We start from the raw sequence: 19,651 nt of genomic DNA on the forward strand, positions 1-19,651 counted from the left end.
AATAATATCACAGTTGTGAACAGATACAGAAAACTGAACACAAAGGGAGGTGTTTTGCGGTTTTAAAATCTCAGAAGCCTCCCTGTGAGAGATAGCTACCATTTCCAGGAATCAGTCTTTTGCTCATGAGTAATAGCGATGAACTCTATTCAGCATCCTGGTTAAACATGAGCATGCTAGCTCTGTTCCCTCATTGCCTTCCACGAGTTCAGGAGCAGCTGTATGAAGCGGAGAGCCTGCTTCTACTTGGTTAGGCTCCTCATGTCATATAGAACCCAGATTTCCCAAGGCTCTACATTGCACAGAAGACTCTACAGGTCCTGGATGCTCTACAGCAGGCATCCCCAAACTGCGGACCTCCAGATGTTTTGGCCTACAACTCCCATGATCCGTAGCTAACAGGACCAGTGGTTGAGGAAGATGGGAATTGTAGTCCAGAACATCTGGAGAGCTGAAGTTTGGGGATGCCTGCTGTACAGGTCCAGTAGCAGCCAGTTGCCCCTTGAGACCATGTGCTTCCTTTCTTGCATGATTTTTTAAACCAAGACCTGAATGAGGTTATCGTTTCTGAGATCTGTCTTCTGTTCATAATCATACAGAACACGAGACTCTCAAAGTGGAAGCACTAGCCCCTCCCAATCCGGTGTACTGCTCCCAAATGCTATTGGACTCCAACTTGCATCAGCCCCAGTCAGCATAACCAATGATCAGGAATTGTAGTAGTGCATTTGGATTGCATCAGGTTACGGTAAGGTGCTGTACACACAGATTCTGTCTTTTGTGCAATCTAGTAGGATGTTTCTATGAAGTCAGAGGAGATCATTTTATTTTCAAGCATCAAAAAGCAGTGCTGCACAAATAAATTATTGCTAGTCTTACTGATTTAATCTATTTAAATTTTGTTGGCAAAATAAAATTTCATTTTGAATTTCATGGTAGGCTAAATCAGGTGATACCCAGTAGAACTGCCCCCCCACCCCCACCCCTGAACATTTTTTGTAATCGTACTGAAATGTTTTTCGTTTCTTCATGAAATGTCTTATACTTTTCACTTCTTATTTTGTTTTAGGCAACATTTCAGTGGTAACACTTGTAAAATATATTAGATGCAAGGTTTTGTTTTGTTTTGCTTTATACATGAACCCAGTGGTGTTTGTACATACCTGAAGTGGCAATGTAGTTAGTGGAGGAAGGAAATTATTTTAGTGAGGTACTAAACAATTAAATGTTCATTTAGAACGCTATGGGACCAAACTCATTCATTCTCAAATATCATTTTAGGCTTATAACAAACAAACAGGCAAAAAGGAAATCCATAAGCTTCTCACAGCAGGAAAAGGGAAAAGCCTACAGAATTGTGTCACATAATTATGAAAAGGGTTCTTTTCATAATCTGGTTGCTCATACCATCAGACTGTAAGATTATTTATCCAGCAAGCTAAAAGAGTGACAACGATTTCCATTAATCCTAAAGATAATCTTTTAGTATCTTTTTGATGCACGGTGTTAATAAAGAGCTACAAGCTGGAGGGTTTGGACTAAAAAAATAATTAGGAACACTGCCTTTAATATCACATTCTAGAGATAATGGGAGTTGCACATTGCATATTTGGATTGCATATTTGATAGTAAATGCAGAGATGTAGCATAAGTAAAAATGAAGCTATATTGATGTATGGGCCCTACTCCATTAGTGTTTGTGGAGTGCCACAGAATGGCAGTCCCTTGGTTATATGGGAGATAGTAAAGGGATATCGTCAGGGACACACTTGGAGTCTGGGCTAACTATACCTGTGCCCTGTTCCTGGTGTCCTGGAGCCACCAAGAATCAATCCTGCGTAGCCCCTTCCTGGGCTACTTTTCTTGGTCACACTAGAGCCCTATTCAGACATTCAAAAACCAGCAGCGCTAACAGTGTGAAGGGGTAGACTGGAGCACCCCATTTGAAATGATATAGGTTACTTTTCTAGAAGTACCTATACAGTATATGCCACTTTCATTCCAAAATCATTGCCCACAAAAACACAAAATTGAAACTGAATCCCTCTTAGTTTTACCCACTCCAAATCAACTTTAAAGGCACCCCAAAAATGAACACCAACCCCTGCACCTATCCTTCTCATATTTGTCACGTTTTTTGCCTAGGGGCACTTGTGCTACTTTCATACAAATTGCAACAAAACAATAGGAGAAATGGCATCAATCCTTTTTTCATCACTCCAAAACGGAAAAGGCTGCTCTCACAAGAAAACCACTGCAACCATCCTTTTGAAATACAGCAGGATTCATTACCTCAGGAAGGGTCAGTGTGCCTGCAAATTGTATCCAATTATATCAAAAGGGGGGAAAGTTCAGGTTTTTTTGTTTTTTTGTTTGTTTTTTTGTTTTAATCTCTATAGTTGTGAAAGGGGATAACAGAAGAGTTGTATTCTTCTGGATTGGGATTTGGATTTAAATCTACTCAGGCAGTCAACAAAGTGCCTCAGACAGAATTGGGCTGTGCAGTTGGTGCACATCTCTACCTTGTAGAGTTGGAAGGGACCCTGAGGGCCATCTAGTCCAACCCCCTGCAATGCAGGAATCTCAGCTAAGCATCCATGACAGATGGCCATCCAACCTCTGCTTGAATACCTTCAAGGAAGGGGAGTCCACCACCTCCCAAGGGAGTCCATTACACTGTCAAATAGCTCTTATTGTCAGAAAAAAATTCCATATGTTTAGTCAGAATCTCCTTTCTTATAACTTGTAGTTCCAGATGAAAAAAGGCCTTCTTTTACAGGAAATAGGCTGGCCCCTCTTCAGTTTTTTGCTCCTGCCTTGATGAAGCACATCCTTCTTTGATCTTTCATCTTGGCCTAGCAATTTTCTTCTTCTGTTATTTCACTCTTTCTACTGTTCTTTCTTTCTCTCTCTCTCTCTCTCTCTCTCTCTCTCTCTCTCTCTCTCTCTCTCTCTATATATATATATATATATATATATATATAACAGAATCCTTTTTCCTTTCGCTCTTCCCCACAAACTAGTTTCTGCGAGGGGAACGGAAGTGGCTTGTCTGGACTTCCAGAGCTTGCTGCCCTTCTGCATTTTTCTTCTTCTTTGGGTGAGGTGACAGACACTTCCCCCACCCCTCCCAACCACTCTAGGCAGCATTGGCTTGTCTTCCACAGTGGCGGCGGTGATACACTGAGATCTACTACCCCACAGGCTTTAATTTTCAGCTCTTATAGAGGTGGCATTGGCTGAGTTGATTGCTGGAGACATTTCCTGGTCAGCACTAGTCCCCACCCCACCCCACTATGCTCCCAAACCATGAAAGCTTCCTTCCCACCAAGACCTGAAGCAGGCCTGCTTCCCCATAGTGGTTGCATGTGGTGTTCCCTTCACCACTGGAGCCCATAACCTCCCTTATAGGTTGGAATGGTAGCCTTGACCCCACAGAAAGCCCTGATGGGTGATAATGTGGTCTAGCAGCCCCATAAGGCCTTGTGTGAGCATTTTCAGGGGCCTACTAGCATCAAATGACTCGAACTTTGGGCAGATCGTCTAGCCACTGAACACTTCTTCCATAGCATGTGTCTGTCTCACATCCTAATCTGAATGGACAACACAGGTGCGCACTCCTGTATCAACAGGGAAGGCAGGACCAAATCCGCAGATCTACAGCAGGAATCTACATTATTCCTACTTTGGATGGAGAACCACCTCAGGGGAACACATATCTAGGAGGTCCAATACACAAGCTGACTGGTTGAGCCGCACCACACTGTGCCCAGGGGAACAGACACTACACAAGGCAGCATTTTGACATTTCCAGCGAGCCCCAGGTCCATTCGACATAGACCTATTGCCTCCAAGGCAAACCACCAGTTTACCCATTACTCCTGAAGGTTCAAGGATCCAGAATCCCTGATCTCACTTGACTTCTGCATTGTTTTCAACTTGCTTAAGTGTAATGTCAGTTATTGTTTTCCCCCTCAGTGCAAATGTCACTCCGTCTATTATCCTTCCCTCAATGCGATTCTATCTTCCTATTCTACACTTGCATTACCAAGCCTACATCCCCAGTGGCAAGATGCTCAATCACTGACATGGTGTCAGTGCAAGACTTTCTTCTCTAAGGTTTTCCTCCAAATGAGGCTCTAGGTTTGGTTGTTACTTCAACCACCTGTTACTGTTTCTCTCAAATACTTTAGTAGAAAGCATAAAACCCTGCAACCAAGGTGGGTGGCAGAGGTTGGACACCCCAGTCTATATCTTTACAACCTTGTCTGTCAACTAAAACTAATATTGTTAGTAATTTCCATCCCCACCCAAGAAAAATCCTATCTGCCTTGACTGCACTCTTGCCAAAAATAATTTCTTCCTCTCAGCTTAACATTTTTCTAAACCCTTTTCTCAAGGCAACTAGAAACAATGCATCTGAAAGCTAGTTCCTCACCTGGCCCCCTTTCTTGGTCCATCCCAGACAAGTACTTGCAACTTAAGAGCTGGGCACATAAAGACACGAGGTTCATGTGACATCTGGGGCTGGCTCTAGGTAGACCCCCGGTGGCGCGGTGTGCCAGGGCACCGGGCCAGTAGGCTGGGCGTCATGCGGCAAAGCTGCGCGGAAACCATCTGCACCCTGCGAGGGCAGGGGCACCAGAGCGATCTCCGCCCCTCAGCGCCAGGGCGGCCGACCTACTCGAGACTGCCCTGGTGACATCTGTATAGCAGGAGCTGACCTATCTAACTCGAGACAAACTTGAAGCTCAGCTTTGACCCCTGCCTGTAACATGGTTTCAGAAGGCTCAGATTTTGTCCTTTGTGCAATGCATTTACCGAACAGAGAGTCCTCCACGATTGTTAACGCTTTTTGAGGGTCTCTCAGAGAATGAGAAGGATTATCTCCACAATCTGTCAAATGCTTTTAAATATGGAGTACTGGATGGGGGAGAGGCAACTAGTTGAGTTGCAACTAGAGACAGAATATGACATAGAACAGAAGTAGAACAGAGAGTTTGGGTATATCCCACCCATCTTTTTTTGCAGTTTTCATACAGGAAATCTCAAAACTTGCCCACTATCAAAATAGCAACTATCATTTGCCTTCTATATGGCAAACTATACTAAATAATTTTGGCTTGTGCTACCAAATAATAATACTTTTCCATGTCTAAAAGTCAATAGAAAGCATTTTTAATGTTTCTTAATTTTTGTAATGTGATTTCCATAGATTATATTAATCCTCTAAATAGAGAATCCTGTAGGATTATCTGCATTTAGGCCATTTTTCTAGGGTTTCAATTATAAGTGTTACATCTGGTTCCCAAACCTTATTTTTGTTTTAAACAGGACATGAGATTTGCTGGGTGTCAACACTTTTGTTTGGTTTTAACAGTTACAATCCCACCTGTGGTTGGAAAATTGTGGGGTATGCATATTTTTATATACATGTATTTCTTTAAAATGTTTATATCTAGAATATTTTAAATATTTATATTTTACATTTTTTATTTAGAAAATATTTATATTTATCACAATAAAATTACCTTTCCATGAATTTGTTCCAATAACCTAGTATATTGGCTAAATCTCTGCTTTTTGTTATGCCAACTAAGTGATTCCTCTCTACACAGTCAAAGGTCCTATAGATGACTAGAACAATCTCAGATTGCATGTTGATATGGTGTGTAATCCAGCAGTTGTGTCCTGAACATGAATGGAAGGGAAAACCACAGGCTGGAAAGCAGGTTTTAGTACACATAATCATGTATGTGAGCACATGGTTGTAGGCTACAGAAACTTTTGATGGTGTTTTCAGATCTTTGCCTGCTACTCCAGTACACTGTGAGTCAGAGAGTGTGTGCGCGCATGTGTATTCATGTGACTCATGGCAAGTTTAAACAGATTTCCTGTCAAAACATTTTTTTGCTGATGTAGTGGTGCATTGAGCAGCTAATTGCTGCTCATTTGTTTGTAAGATAGTTCTATGACACCTAGTGGTCATTGTGCTGGTATTTCTGACTACCTGTATTGTAATTATTAGTGGACTAATATTCTAGACTAGAAGTTTTTTATTCATAGTAGTTTTATACTAGTTGGTTTTGTGCCATTTATGAGCTAAGACTGAGCTAGTCAGGAAGTCCAAAGTTTGATTCTTCCCTGCTATGAACTCACTAGCTGGCCTAAGGCAAGTTGCTTTAACTCTACTTCTGCCTCAACAACCATGGTATGGGACTAATTATACTTGCTTGCTTTGCTTGAAATGTGCTATATTAATACTGTATTACTGTTATACATACTACAAGTTTTCAAATGGCAGGAGGGAATTTCCAGAAAACCCTGACAATTTCAAATAAATGTAAACTCCATGTGAAAGGAAATGTCCTGTAGGCACCAGGTGAAGATATTCCTCTTGAACCAGACTTTTGGCTGATTATCATCTATTGCCCTTTTACATGTGTTGTGAAAGCAGGGGAATATTGGTTTTTGTTAAGTATTTTGTGGTTTGTATAGTACAATTTTATGTTGTAAACTGCCCTGAGATCTACGGATATAGGCCGGTATGCAAATTTAATAAATAATTATAACAATGGGGGGATGGGGGGAGGAAGGGGCAAAATATCTCAAACAAAATGAAGGGGGACTCTGAAGGTGAGGGGAGTCTGAAGGGGGACTCTGAGGGTCCATTTAACAGACTGAGCCACAGCAACACGTGGCCGGGCCAGCTAGTGTTCATATTAAAACATGCACTCATTATCATTGTTATCAGGAGAGAGAAAGTATCATAGAATCTTCGAGTTGGAAGGCACCCAAGGTGCAATGCAGCTAAGGCATCCATGACGTTTGGCATATGGTGATTTGGTATAAATAGTTGGAAAGAAAACTGCATAGATGCAGAACAGCATACACAACAGTAGCAGTTTTTCTTTTTCTGCTTATTCTATTTATGGGTTTGTTCTCTAAATTAAAATTGAGGAGGCTTTCCAGTTATGAGCAAAGCAATCCTAATCCCTGGACTGGCTTGCTGGAGGGGATTGGGGTGCTGCAGAGGTCTTCCTCTGCTGGGTGGGCTCTGATGCCACAGAGGCTCCAAATGTGCCCACTCAAGAGTGCTGCAGAGCACACGCCAACACAGACTGTGTTTCCACTTCCTGTAGCCACCAGCAGAGTAGGACCATGCCTCTGATGGAGCCAAAGCTGACTGATTTCCCACTGATTTCTCAGCTGGAACCAGCAGGGCTGTGGAAGCCACAGAGAATCCACCTCTCTACCGCCAGTTGGGCGGATGCTTAAGAACTTTGAGTCACAATCAAAAACAAAACAAGAGAGTACCGTATTTCTGGCTCAATAAGACGCACCCTTTCCCTCTTAAAAAGGAAGGGAAAATGTCTGTGCATCTTATGGAGCAAAGGCCCGCTCGCAAGAGTCGGCTTGGTAGCTGCCATTGGGAGCTTGGGAACGGCGGTTGCCCCTGCAACGAAAGGTCTCCTTTCAGGGCGCTGATCCCGCCGACGCCACTCGCAAGAGCAGGCTTCGTAGGTACTTCCTTCCTCTCCCCTCTCTTTCTCTCTCACCCCTTCCTTCCTTCCTTCTTTCTCTCTCCTCCCTCCCTCCTTCCATCTCTCTTCCCCTCTCTCTTTCACCCCTTCCTTCCTTGTCTCTCTTTCTGTAGTTTTAAAAAGCTGAAAAACATTATCCAAGAAGGCATGGTTTTAAAGGGGGGGGGGAGTTTTGACTTGTGTTGCCAGAAATACTGGAAACTCTGAGCACTGGAGACCTTCTTTTGAAAGGCAGTTCTGCAAGATGAGGCTGTGCCCATATCTCCTGCAGGCATCAGAGAGCAGTATGTGGGACCTCAAGGCCAGGGCCCTTCCTCAAGACCAAAGAGGGTCACGGCCTCTTTCTTTAAGCTGCTCTTTTTGATTCTGCATATGCACTATTAGTAGCTGGGTGGGGTACCCAATCCATCTTCATGGCTGTGTCAGTGTGCCACACCCCTGGTTAGGAAACCAGCAGCAGTGTTTGAGATTGGAGCTGGGATTGTCTTCTTCCCATCATCACCACCCTCCACTTGGCCAGTTGATTGGTGCCATCGCCAGTACTATGGGCACACATCCCTCATCAAGACCACTGAAATCAAAGAGAAGTTAGTTCTGCGGGGGCAGCTTCCGAACAGGAAATCCTGTAAAAAGTAGTGCAGTAAAGTGCACCTTCAGTTCTGAGTTGGGTTTCCATTTTTCCGTGTTTTTCTTAGCTGATCGTCCTAACGGTTCCCTTGCTACTTTCACTTATGTAAAATTAGAGCCCTCAGCAAAAGCATCATGAATAATTGACACTGAGAATAGCATGCTGTTGAGCACCATGGCAGCAGCGATCTGCTTGCTTTCTGACACTTTGAAGCCTTTGTTTCACTCCATTAATGAAGGTTTAACTACATAAAAGCTTTATACTGTGAGTTAAAGACACACATGCTCCATTTCAGAGCAACAGAATAGGTTTTTTTTAATGGAAAGCACTGGAAAGCAGCATTCCTACTGCAGTTGAGTTGCAGTCATGTTCCACAAAGTGCTCTTTTGTTATATAGAATCATATAATCATAGAGTTGGAAGAGACCACAAGGGCCATCCAGTCTAACCCCCTGTCAGCAGGAAACACCATCAAAGCATTCCTGACAGATGGCTGTCAAGCCTCTGCTTAAAGACCTCCAAAGAAGGAGACTCCACCACACTTCTTGGCAGCAAATTCCACTGCCGAACAGCTCTTACTGTCAGGAAGTTCTTCCTAATGTTTAGGTGGAATCTTCTTTCTTGTAGCTTGAATCCATTGCTCTGTGTCCGCATCTCTGGAACAGCAGAAAACAACCTTTCTCCCTCCTCTATATGACATCCTTTTATATATTTGAACATGGCTATCATATCACCCCTTAACCTTCTCCTCTCCAGGTTAAACATACCCAGCTCCCTAAGCCATTCCTCATAAGGCATCGTTTCCAAGCCTTTGACCATTTGGGATGCCCTCTTCTGGACACGTTCCAGCTTGTCAGTATCCTTCTTGAACTGTGGTGCCCAGAACTGGACACAGTACTCCAGGTGAGGTCTGACCAGAGCAGAATACAGTGGTACTATTACTTCCCTTGATCTAGATGCTATACTCCTATTGATGCAGCCCAGAATTGCATTGGCTTTTTTAGCTGCTGCATCACACTGTAGAATCATGTCAAGTTTGTGGTCTACCAAGACTCCTAGATCCTTTTCACATGTACTGCTCTCAAGCCCAGTGTCTCCCATCCTGTATTTGTGCCTTTCATCCCCCCCCCCCAAGTGTAGTACTTTACATTTCTCCTTGTTAAAATTCATCTTGTTTGCTTTGGCCTAGTTGTCTAATCTGTTAAGGTCATATGCTTTGCAGGCTCTGTGCCTCTCAAACATTTGCCTCTCAAACACCCCAGGTTTTGCATTCCTTATTTCATCTTGCTCAATACTATGGTCCTGTTATATGTTACTTCTTACTACTAGGATGTTGTGTTATTTAAAAACTGCTGTGTGGTGAAAACTTGATAGATTTGGAAATAGCAACTTATATAATTAGCAACTTGAAGGCAGCATTCCTTACTAGGGGGCAGTTCCCACTGTACAGAGTATGGCTTTCTTATGAGTTATCATGCATTGGGCTAGATAAATCATTTAAATGGATTCTCTACCTCTTTAGTAAGCCCAGTTTAATTCATGGCCAACTGGATATCCAAAAGGTGTATTGTCTGAAATACACCTCTGCTTGGCCCCCTTTTTCCTGTCAAGTAATGTACACAAAACCTTACTTCGAATTGTTTTTTAAGGTGATTGTTTTTCTTCCTCGGTACATTTCCCATCTCTCTTTCTTTCTTTCTCTTTCTTTCTTTCTCTCCCCCCCCCCCCAGGTTTCTTATCCATCCCAAAAATTGGCTCGGTGCTGCTTTCAGAACTCAGACCATCTGGTAGCCATCACTGCCTCCTGTTGAGATCATGGAAACTACCCCCACTGCCTCCGTCAGCTGCACATGTCACATTTCAGCACCATGCGGTGGTGGGCATAAAGCCCATTGGCACTAACACAGCAGAGCAACGGAGGGGCACAGGTAAGAGCTCTGGTCATGGAAAAAATTATAAGGCCCCAATCCAGCCACAGTCAAGTACTATTGGTTTCACTGAAATCATTTCCACTGATTTCAGTTCCAGAGCTGAGCACATGCTTTAACTCACTCAGACACATTTAAAAAAATTCCGTCAGTAGCACCTACCAACTAAGTTTTTATTTTGGTATGAGCTTTCGTGTGCATGCACACTTCTTCAGATACACTTGAAAGGTGCTACTGAAGGAATTTTTTTATTTTGCTTCGACTCAGACCAACACGGCTCACGGCTACCTACCTGTAACTCAGACACATTTGTTCATGCATACGCAGAGAGAGAGAAATTGGTGGGAATTAAAAAGCTCTCATCTTCGACTGGATTGCAGCCCTTTAAATCCTGTCCCATTTTATTGTGAAACAATCTGCTTCAATAGACTGGGTATAAGGAATTATTCTGTGTGAGAAAAAGGATAGAGGGTCTTCTCTGTGGGCCTGGCTTTAAGACTCTGAACTCGACTAGCCTCTCTGAATCCTATCTTGACCTCGCAGAGCCAGACTATGCCTTATGCTTACCATGTGCAAAGCAGCCTGGCTCTACTTGTTCACAACTATGAAAGGCCCCTTCTTACAGGCAAGGGAAGGTGGAAGAGATTGGAGACATCAGGGTTTGTGTCAGACTTTAGTAGTCCCTCTGCCCCCAGCATTGATTTGAAGTTTTGCCAAGCTTTGCTATAACCCCTGCCACCTTTGGGGCCCCCACCCCAAACTGCAGCTACCAGTTGACTTTCCCTGGACATCCTCACCCAAGTGTAGGGTGACACTGCTTGGGTCCCATCCACTGCAGGTAACCACTTTCTTAAAAAGGTAAAGGACCCCTGGCAGTTAAGTCCAGTCGCAGATGACTCTGGGGTTGCGGTGCTCATCTCACTTTACAAGCTGAGGAAGCCAGCATTTGTCCACAGGCAGCTTTCTGGGTCATGTGGCCAGCATGACTAAGCCGCTTCTGGTGAACCAGAGCAGCGCACAGACACGCCATATACCTTTCCACCGGAGCAGTAACTATTAATCTACTTGCACTTTTTGGCATGCTTTTGAACTGCTATAGGTGGGCAGGAGCAGGGACCGAGCAATGGGAGCTCACCCCATCGTGGGGATTCGAACCACCGACCTGATCGGCAAGCCCTAGGCTCAGTGGTTTAGACCACAGCGCCCCCCGTGTCCCTGACCACTATGTTAGATCCCCCCAAATGCAGGGCCCGATGTTGATGATCTGTCCTGGAAATGCGGCTGGGTGGCCAAGGTGTATGAAACACCAGCAAAGCTTCTTGAGAGAGAGAGAGAGAGAGAGAGAGAGAGAGAGAGAGAGAGAGAGAGAGAGAGACCCTTATCCATTGCACATTAAAAGTAATTCTACGTCCTCAAAATCCTTAGAATTTACCCACATGCCTTGAAAGTCACCACATTAATCTCTTGGGAGATGAATGGTCTCAGAAAAGGGGAGGGCATATTCCGTCCCTCTCTAATAATAAATGGAAGTTGTAACCTGTCTCTTGTAGGCTGAACTAAGAAGAAGGACAGTCACTCACCTGGTGCCAGCTTACTTGGAGGAGTTTGTCAAGACGCATTTGGACAGGATACCTACCACAGGATGGGTCCCCACTCCAGGTTGTTGTTGATGATGTTCAGGCAAATACCATTACCCTTGATCCCTTCTAAAATTAACCAAGATGACGCTAGACTTACTTTTGCATATTACAGTGACTGTAAGAGGTTTTAACTTTGGCACTATAACTCAGATGAGATGCATGCATGTATGTATTTAATATCCCTGGTACAAGAAATTTAAATAGCAGCCATGGGAGGGCTGGGGAGGGAGGATTCACACACACAGACACACACACACACACACACACACACACACACCGGTGCTGCTGCTGCCCCCCCCCCCCCCGGCAGGCTGGAAGCTGCCATAGCTGCCATTGGCTGGTGATTTTTTAAAAAAATGAAAGGTTGACAGCCCTGTTTATGGCCATATAATTATAAATTTTTATTAAGCTTCTGCTCCTGGCAGCTGTTAACCATTGGGGTTGTATATCTCTCCTACCTCAAAACTGTCATTTTTCCTATTACATAACAAAAATAGCTGGCTTGGTGCCTTTTGAGGAGAGACTGTTGAGGGTGTTTATTACCACTAGTGCCCCCCTCCCAAAGTGCAAGGGCGTTGTTCACTCAGCCCTGAAACTGCTGGGAATGGAGGTGGGGGAAGAGTATCAGCTTTCCTACTGTGGAATAGATCTGTGGTGGACTCCGCACGCGCCGTTTTGGTTTATTAAGCAACATTTTAACCAGTTAAAATAAATTTACAAGCACTTATAAAAAACCAAAAGTAATTGGTTTTCACCCTTGAGCAAAAAGATTTCATAACAGGCACATTAAGCATTAATGTAACCAAACCTTTTTATTGTTGACAACCACAAGGACAGTCATGTGTAAGACTAACAGTTTGTAGTTAATATTTATGGTGGAGCTTATGACTCACCTGTGGAGTAATTAAGTGCTGCTCTTAAAGACTAAGGTTTGGGGGTTTTTACCAAAAGAAAAGAAAAGAAAAGAAAAAAGCCTTTTCTGCATACCCATGTGAATCTCCTGCAACTTTAGTAAATTCTTGCTTTAAACACTGATCTTTCTAAACAGTGTACATTATTCTGCTGAATGGATAGCAGACATGTTAATTATTGTTGAGTTTATTCTTCTAAAGGCTGTTGTACGTCTAGGTCAGTCTAGGTAATACCAGTACATCAAAACAGCACATTAAACCCCAAATTATCAGATCAGCTGAGGTCAGCAGGTGAGACATACACACACACCTGTGAGTGATAGTACACATTATCAAAAAATGTGAGAGTGGCAACCCCATGCCAAGACCCATATATCAAACAATAACATGTTAACTGACTGTGTGTCCTTGAGACTTTCCGTTTCCTAACCCTACATCATTGGCGCCTGCCGGCAGTGGCAGTGAAATGCTCCGCATAAAGTTTCTCAGGATACTAGTAAATCATATTTCATGATTTCATATTGGGGAAGCCCGTACACTGTCTTGCAATGTTGTTGGACGCTTTCTACCACCCTGTCCGTGGGCCGGATGGGAGTTTGACTCCAACAACGTCTGGAGGGCATCATATTGCCTGTCCCAGTGTTTCTAAGCACTGAGATGGAATTTGGCAGAGGACTGTTTTTTTTTAATCTAGTCCAGAGTTTCTGATAACATGTAATTCTGCCTTGCATAATGCCACACAAATGGTTCTCCATGTTTTCACAGGGTTTGGTTCTTGCAGATTAGGTCAGGCTGGTGTGTTCTTTATAGGGAGTCAGGGTGGTGTAGTGGTTAGAGAGTTGAACTAGGACTGGGAAGGCCAAAAGTATCAAAGCACCATTTGGCCATGAAGCTCACTAGGTGACTTTGGGCCACTAGATGCCAAAACGGGAAGATAGAGGTAGACAAAATGGAGCCTTTCATGTATGCATTACTTTTGGCCTGGTATGGTTCTGGCATCTCTTTCCGAGGCTGAACATAATCTTTAAAGCTTGCTTCTATATGAATTAATAAAATAAATTCAGGGTGACCTGTGTGGGATGCCATCTCAGATGGGGCATCACAGTGTTCAGAAAATTATCAGGCCCCCTGGCTGATATATTATTAAGAATGGGCTTTGTGCAGCCTCCAGGAGGTGAACAATACCCACTGACCAAGCCTGCCCAGGAATGAATAAAAGCCTGGCGGTGGTGCCTGGGCAGACCCCAACAGCTCCATGCCCTGTGCATAGAATGCAGGATATTAACCAGTGTTAATCATACATGCATACTTTAAGTTGAATGTCAGGTTATAAACGATAAAGATGGACTTACTGGATTGCTAACAACAATAAAAGCTAAAGTATGATTGGTATAAATGTGGAATTTGTAAAATATTCCTAAAAGGTTGTATTGTGTCTAAACTAGTAATGCACTGATTAGCAACACCATTAATTTTTCCCCCCTCTAGAGATCTTTTTTGTCTTGCAGGTTACCTTACTATGATTCAACTCAGGGATTGGTTGGACCTCATCTGCATCAGAGTGAGACTGCCCTTTGGGGTGAGGTAGTAGGTTGTATAGTTTTAGGGTTATACCCTGCCTGTCAGATAACTATACAATCTACTGTCTTTCCTGAAGTGGCTGTGATAGCAGCACAGGAATGTTCCATCACCGTATCAGGAAACAACATCTGTTACTGATGCATACCGAATGTATGCTTAGGGACAGGAGAGCGGAACCTTAAAGTATTTGAAGCAGCCCATCCATTGACGTCGTTGAGCCAAGGACATGATTCAAAGGCCTAACACACCAACCAAATAATGTCCTCTTACTGAGTTCTGCTGTTATAAGGGTGGCCTCTGTGTCTAAGTGTACACATTTTGGCTAACCAAACAGTATGGTCTTCTTTAAAATGTTTTGCAAAAAAATAACTCTTGTGGAAACTTTAGTACAGTAGTTCCATAGGAAGTTTGCACAGATCGCAAGATCCTCCAAATGTGAATTTCATCCCTATTTGGCCACTAAAGGTTTCCAGTTGAGACAAGAATAGACCCATTTGGCAGGTGGCAGTGAAGAAGAGGAGAGGGCCCATTTGGTTATGATCAGATGGTGGTACAATGTGGCAGCAGAGGTAAAGTATGGACCAAGGCCACATGGCAGGAAAATCCTACACAATAGACCTGGAGTGGTGACTCATGAGTGGAAGCAGAAGGCATTGCAAGGCTGCTGCTAATACTGAGGAGGGACTAGGAGGTGGGGAAAGGGCTGGTGGACATAGGAAGGAGAGGCTAGTGGAATGAGCACCATCCTCTCTTTGGCTCTGTTGGATTCCTTGAACAGCAACCTTGCCTTTCACTCCAAATACCCTTATGCATCACCACATGGCAAGACTCTCTCTCTTAATTGTAGAAGCAAAAGCCAAGAAGTAGCTATGTTCTGTCAACGCCACCCAGTGCTCTGGCAGGGTGAGGTAGTAGGTTGTGTGGTTTCAGGGTAGTGATTTTGCCCCAATCAGGAGATAACTATACAACCTACTGCCTTCCCTGAGGAGCACCTTTGCAGCTTGCCCAGAAAACCCATTTCACTTTCAAGTCAACAATCTATGCAACAGTCCTCCCAAAGTATCTTGAGAACTGTATGATTATGCAAGGAATTCTGTGTTGTCGAACCCCTACCCTCACTTAAAAATGCAGTTCCCAAGGACAATATGACTTTTAAGCCAGTTTCAATCTATGAAATGGGGTAGTATAAATTAGAGTAGATGTTATGGTCATCACCAGAGTAAACCCACCGTATATGTGAAAATAGTATTATTTAGGATTTTAACTTTAGAGTTTATATAATTTTATGCCTGTCATTTAATTCATATTTTAGAAAAAGATCTGATTTATCTCATAAGTTCAATAAAATGTTTTGGGCTTTAAAAAAATTGCCTCAAGTGTCAATTGAGTGGAGTAAAATTGTTATGTTCTGAAGATTAACCCTTTGACATATTCAGCATATTTGCAAGACCACCACTTGGCTTACAAACAGCTATAGTGGGGGTCACTAAGCTGTCAGGCAAGGAGTGTCCAGCGTGAGGATTTAACTCGTTACTGTCAAAACTACACTTGCAAATTTGGAAAAGGCGTCTCTCAGCTCTCCATAGATGTGCACCCAATGATGCCTTTGCTCCCGACCTCAGCTTATGTATCTTCCCCACAAGCAGGCAAAGACTCTGCTTCAGTCTTCTTCTGCTCCCTCTTACTGAGGTTGTAGAAATAAGGTTCCTCTCATTTAACCCTGTGAAGCAGCCCAGGATGCTGCTCTTTCAATGCTGATGACCACAGGCAGCCACACTTTAAGCACAAGTGATTCGGGTCCTACCAGACCCTTGTGGTATGTTTTTACAGGAGGCTGAGTCATAAGGAATCTTTCGTTTCTGAGACTTAACTTAGTGAATGCATGTCCTCAGGTACACAACCCTACAAGCCATGTTTTACAGAAATGGAAAAACTACTTGTGTTATCAACTTCACATCTGTGCATAAACCTACATATGTAAATACTAGTTACTGAGTTTGCCAAATTGTGGTTGCAGAAAGTGGGAGGGTGGGAATGCCACAGGTTTGCAAGCAGCACTCCAATTCATTTCTAATAGTCTGTGAGGGAAAAGGTACTTGCCTCACAACCTCCTTTGAGGCTTGACGATTTACCAGGTGTGAAATCTGGATCAGTTCCTGGAAATTTTGCTTGACTCTAATGGAAAGCTTGGGAAGAGCTTTAGTAACCTTATAGCAAGTTATTTAACTGGTTGGGAGGTGAGAGGGGGGGGGAGAGAATGGCCTATTGCCCACCATCAAATCTGGTATCTATTATTACTGTTTATTAAAGGTGCAAGATTTTATCCAGGCCTGCCCAGCTTGGGACCCACCAAGCAACATACAGCTCACCCATTCTGTGTGCCAACTGAACGTACTGTTTTTCCTGTTTGCAAGAGTGTGCTGTTAAACATCAGTCAAACCGCAATACTTTCCTGCGTTGCTGGGATTGTCTTGGTGAGAGTCACAGGTTGATCAAGCCTACAATAGGAAACATTTTAATGGCTCTCATCCAGCCAGTGGATCTACCTCTTTGCCTTTCCTTCCCACCAGGGCACAATGACTGGAGCACAACCTGTGACCTATCAAAGCACACATAATCTACCCTCATTCTAGAGCAGGATCTTGACAAACCTCATTTTTATGTCTGTCGGAGACTACAAAAATAGGGGAGTTGCAAAGCCTTTGGCAGGCCACAAAGGATGGCTTGTGTTCAGCTTGGTGGGGTTCCCAGATGGAGGGACAAACAAACTGCTTGGCGCTGGCCACCCATCGCCCTACCCACCCACTCCTGCCTTGCTAGAAGAACTCCCCTTTTAACCAACAGATTCCTTGTAAGTAGCTCCCTCCAGTCTTTGCCAAGCATTAGAAAACAACATTTATTGTGATCCTGCTATCTTGGAGCATTAAGTATCAGCAACCAAGTTTCTCTCAGTCGTTTCTCGCAATCAGCCACAGAGTATTCAGATAAAATTGTCAGGGTTGGAATTTGGATTCCCTGTAGGCATTCAAATAGCAGCAAATGAAACCAGCAGCAGAGTCTCTGAAAGAAGAAATGCATTAAGAAGAGACATTGAACATCAGCAGGAGAATATGTGGAATTTCAAAGTGTTCATTTACAGCAGAAATATCTTATTTGCATTATGATGCATTATTTATTGAAAAGCACTTTGAGTCTCTGTGACAAAAGTGAGTGTAAAAGCTTTCTCAATAAATACAAATAAATAAACATTTTCTATCACGTTCTGTGCTGGAGGGATCCAAACAGGTGGTACCCATGCATAACCAGAGCAATGGCAGCATTCTTTGATACAGTTTGTGTTCATTTTTAAATGCAGATTTTGAAGGCTAGCCTGTATTTTAACTGGCAAAAAACATGGAGCGACATAAGTTCTGAATGTTGCCCCACCAAACCCATGCTCATTTGCTATTTTTTGGGAAACGACCTTTACTCTTGTAGATTTCTCTTGTGACTAGGCAGGGAAAATTCACTGCTATCTGAGCAGGCAACAATCTTAACCACCACTTAACTGGAAGTAAGCCCCAATGAACTCAATTGGGCTTCTTTCTGAGAAGACATGCTTAGGCTGACACTGTAAGTAAACTGAGTAGCATCTGAGAAATGCGGGGAGGCTCCTTTCAGTCCATGCTGCTCCCCTCTTCCACCAGCTGACTGTTCTGAAGACTTGCTCAGAATTTCAAACAGGAGCATTTTATTTGAAGAGAATGGATGAATGGAAGCAAAGAGCTTTCATAAACATTGCACAAAATGAGGTGATAGACCAGAGTGGTAGAATTCTGGGATGTGCTACTTCAAACTGCAGGGAACACATTTTTGAATGCACCTGTATATAAAGCACATACACAAACTCCCAACAAGCTGAAAACTTGGCAGAGATATGTTAAACATCTCTTCCCCAATGGCTACATGGCAGGGACTGTCTTATGTGAGGATGCATAAGAAAAGCGAAGGCCCTATTTGCACTCCAGAATTCTACTCCATTTTGCATAATCCGTAGAACAGCTGCAAGTCTACCTCCTTAAAGAGCCTGTGGGAAAGGAGTTGAATATAAAACCCCTTTTTTTCTGAATCGGCTGAAAGTTTACAACAGCTGATCTATTAGTACCCACCTGTAATGAACACTTGGAAGAATGAATAACACATGCTGTATTTAAAATCAACACATTGAAAGAACAATAGCTAGCTTTGGTTATCCCTTAGCTCAGGCATCCCCAAACTGCGGCCATCCAGATGTTTTGGCCTACAACTCCCATGATCCCTAGCTAACAGGACCAATGGTCGGGGAAGATGGGAATTGTAGTCCAAAACATCTGGAGGGACGAAGTTTGGGGATGCCTGCCTTAGCTAGAACAATTCTCACACAAAGCAGTTGTCATCACATCTAAAATATTGATGCTTTTTCTTAATAAGGCACATGGAGACATATTATCTGAGTCCCTCAAATTCTATCCCATACTGTCAACATCAGGGGTCAGCAAACTCTTTCAGCAGGGGGGCGGTCACTGTCCCTCAGACCTTGTGGGGGGCAGACTATTTTTTTTTAAAAAATGTACAAATTCCTATGCCCCACAAATAACCCAGAGGTGCATTTTAAATAAAGGACACATTCTACTCATGTGAAAACATGCTGATTCCCGGACTGTCCGCAGGCTGGATTGAGAAGGCGACTGGACCGAATCTGGCCCCCGGGCCTTAGGTTGCCTACCCAGGCTCAAACATTGTCACACAGGGATGAGTACCTCCCGCCCACAGGCCAGATGTGACATGACAGCTGACTCAATATGGCCCCCTGACTGGCTCCACTCCCTGCTTTTCTTAGTGTCCTGTGAACGCCAACAAAGGAGGGCATGCTATCTCTGCTTCAACAGCACAGTCTGATTCCATAACTGGCTTCTGCAAGAGTGAAAACACTTTCTCTGCCAGTATGGAAGCCAATTCTTCTGGCAAAGCAAGGAGAAAGTGCTCTGCTTCGTCAGGCCAGTCGGGCACCTGATCCCTGCTCTGTCAGCCCACTGGTTGCAAAAAGGCTGAAGAGGCTTCCTCTGCAGGTACAGATGCCAATCAAGTTTGCAAGACAGGAACAGAGAGAACACTGTGTGCTCCAGCAGCACAATATATCTGGCCAGTGGGGAAGAGAGCCCTCTATTCTTGGCCAACTCACTGGGTTTCTGTGCTGTGTGTTTTTTCAGGTGCAACACAGAAGCAGTGTGAGAGAGAGGTGTGTGCGCAGGCGGGGGTTTGGTCCCACACACTTGGGGCCTGGCCACTTTCTACCCAATGGAATGTGGCCCCAGCGATAGGAATAAATTATATCGTCACTATTTGCCCCACCCCATGCAGGAACAGAGTTGGTTTTCAATGCCTGGGTTAAACTTCACTAA

General features: G+C 43.6%; 1 long non-coding RNA gene across 14 annotated transcripts in view; it reads left to right on the top strand.

The window, feature by feature from the left end:
- The window catches only part of LOC118096168 (uncharacterized), a 96,610-nt gene extending 81,012 nt beyond the window's left edge, over positions 1-15,598 (top strand). For 7 of the 14 annotated variants that reach the window (XR_015950097.1, XR_015950100.1, XR_015950098.1 and 4 more), the window contains 3 exons: positions 8,928-9,074; positions 9,902-10,099; positions 11,650-15,598. This is a non-coding gene — a long non-coding RNA (uncharacterized LOC118096168). Of the gene's footprint in view, positions 1-599; positions 749-2,145; positions 2,303-8,927; positions 9,075-9,901; positions 10,100-11,649 lie in introns of all 14 variants that reach the window. The other 7 variants (XR_015950102.1, XR_009557657.2, XR_015950091.1 and 4 more) reach the window with 6 other exon arrangements.
- Positions 15,599-19,651: the final 4,053 nt, after the last annotated feature.

The sequence above is a fragment of the Zootoca vivipara genome, chromosome 5 (assembly GCF_965207765.1).
Source record: "Zootoca vivipara chromosome 5, rZooViv2.hap1.1, whole genome shotgun sequence".
NCBI classification, from domain to species: domain Eukaryota; kingdom Metazoa; phylum Chordata; class Lepidosauria; order Squamata; family Lacertidae; genus Zootoca; species Zootoca vivipara.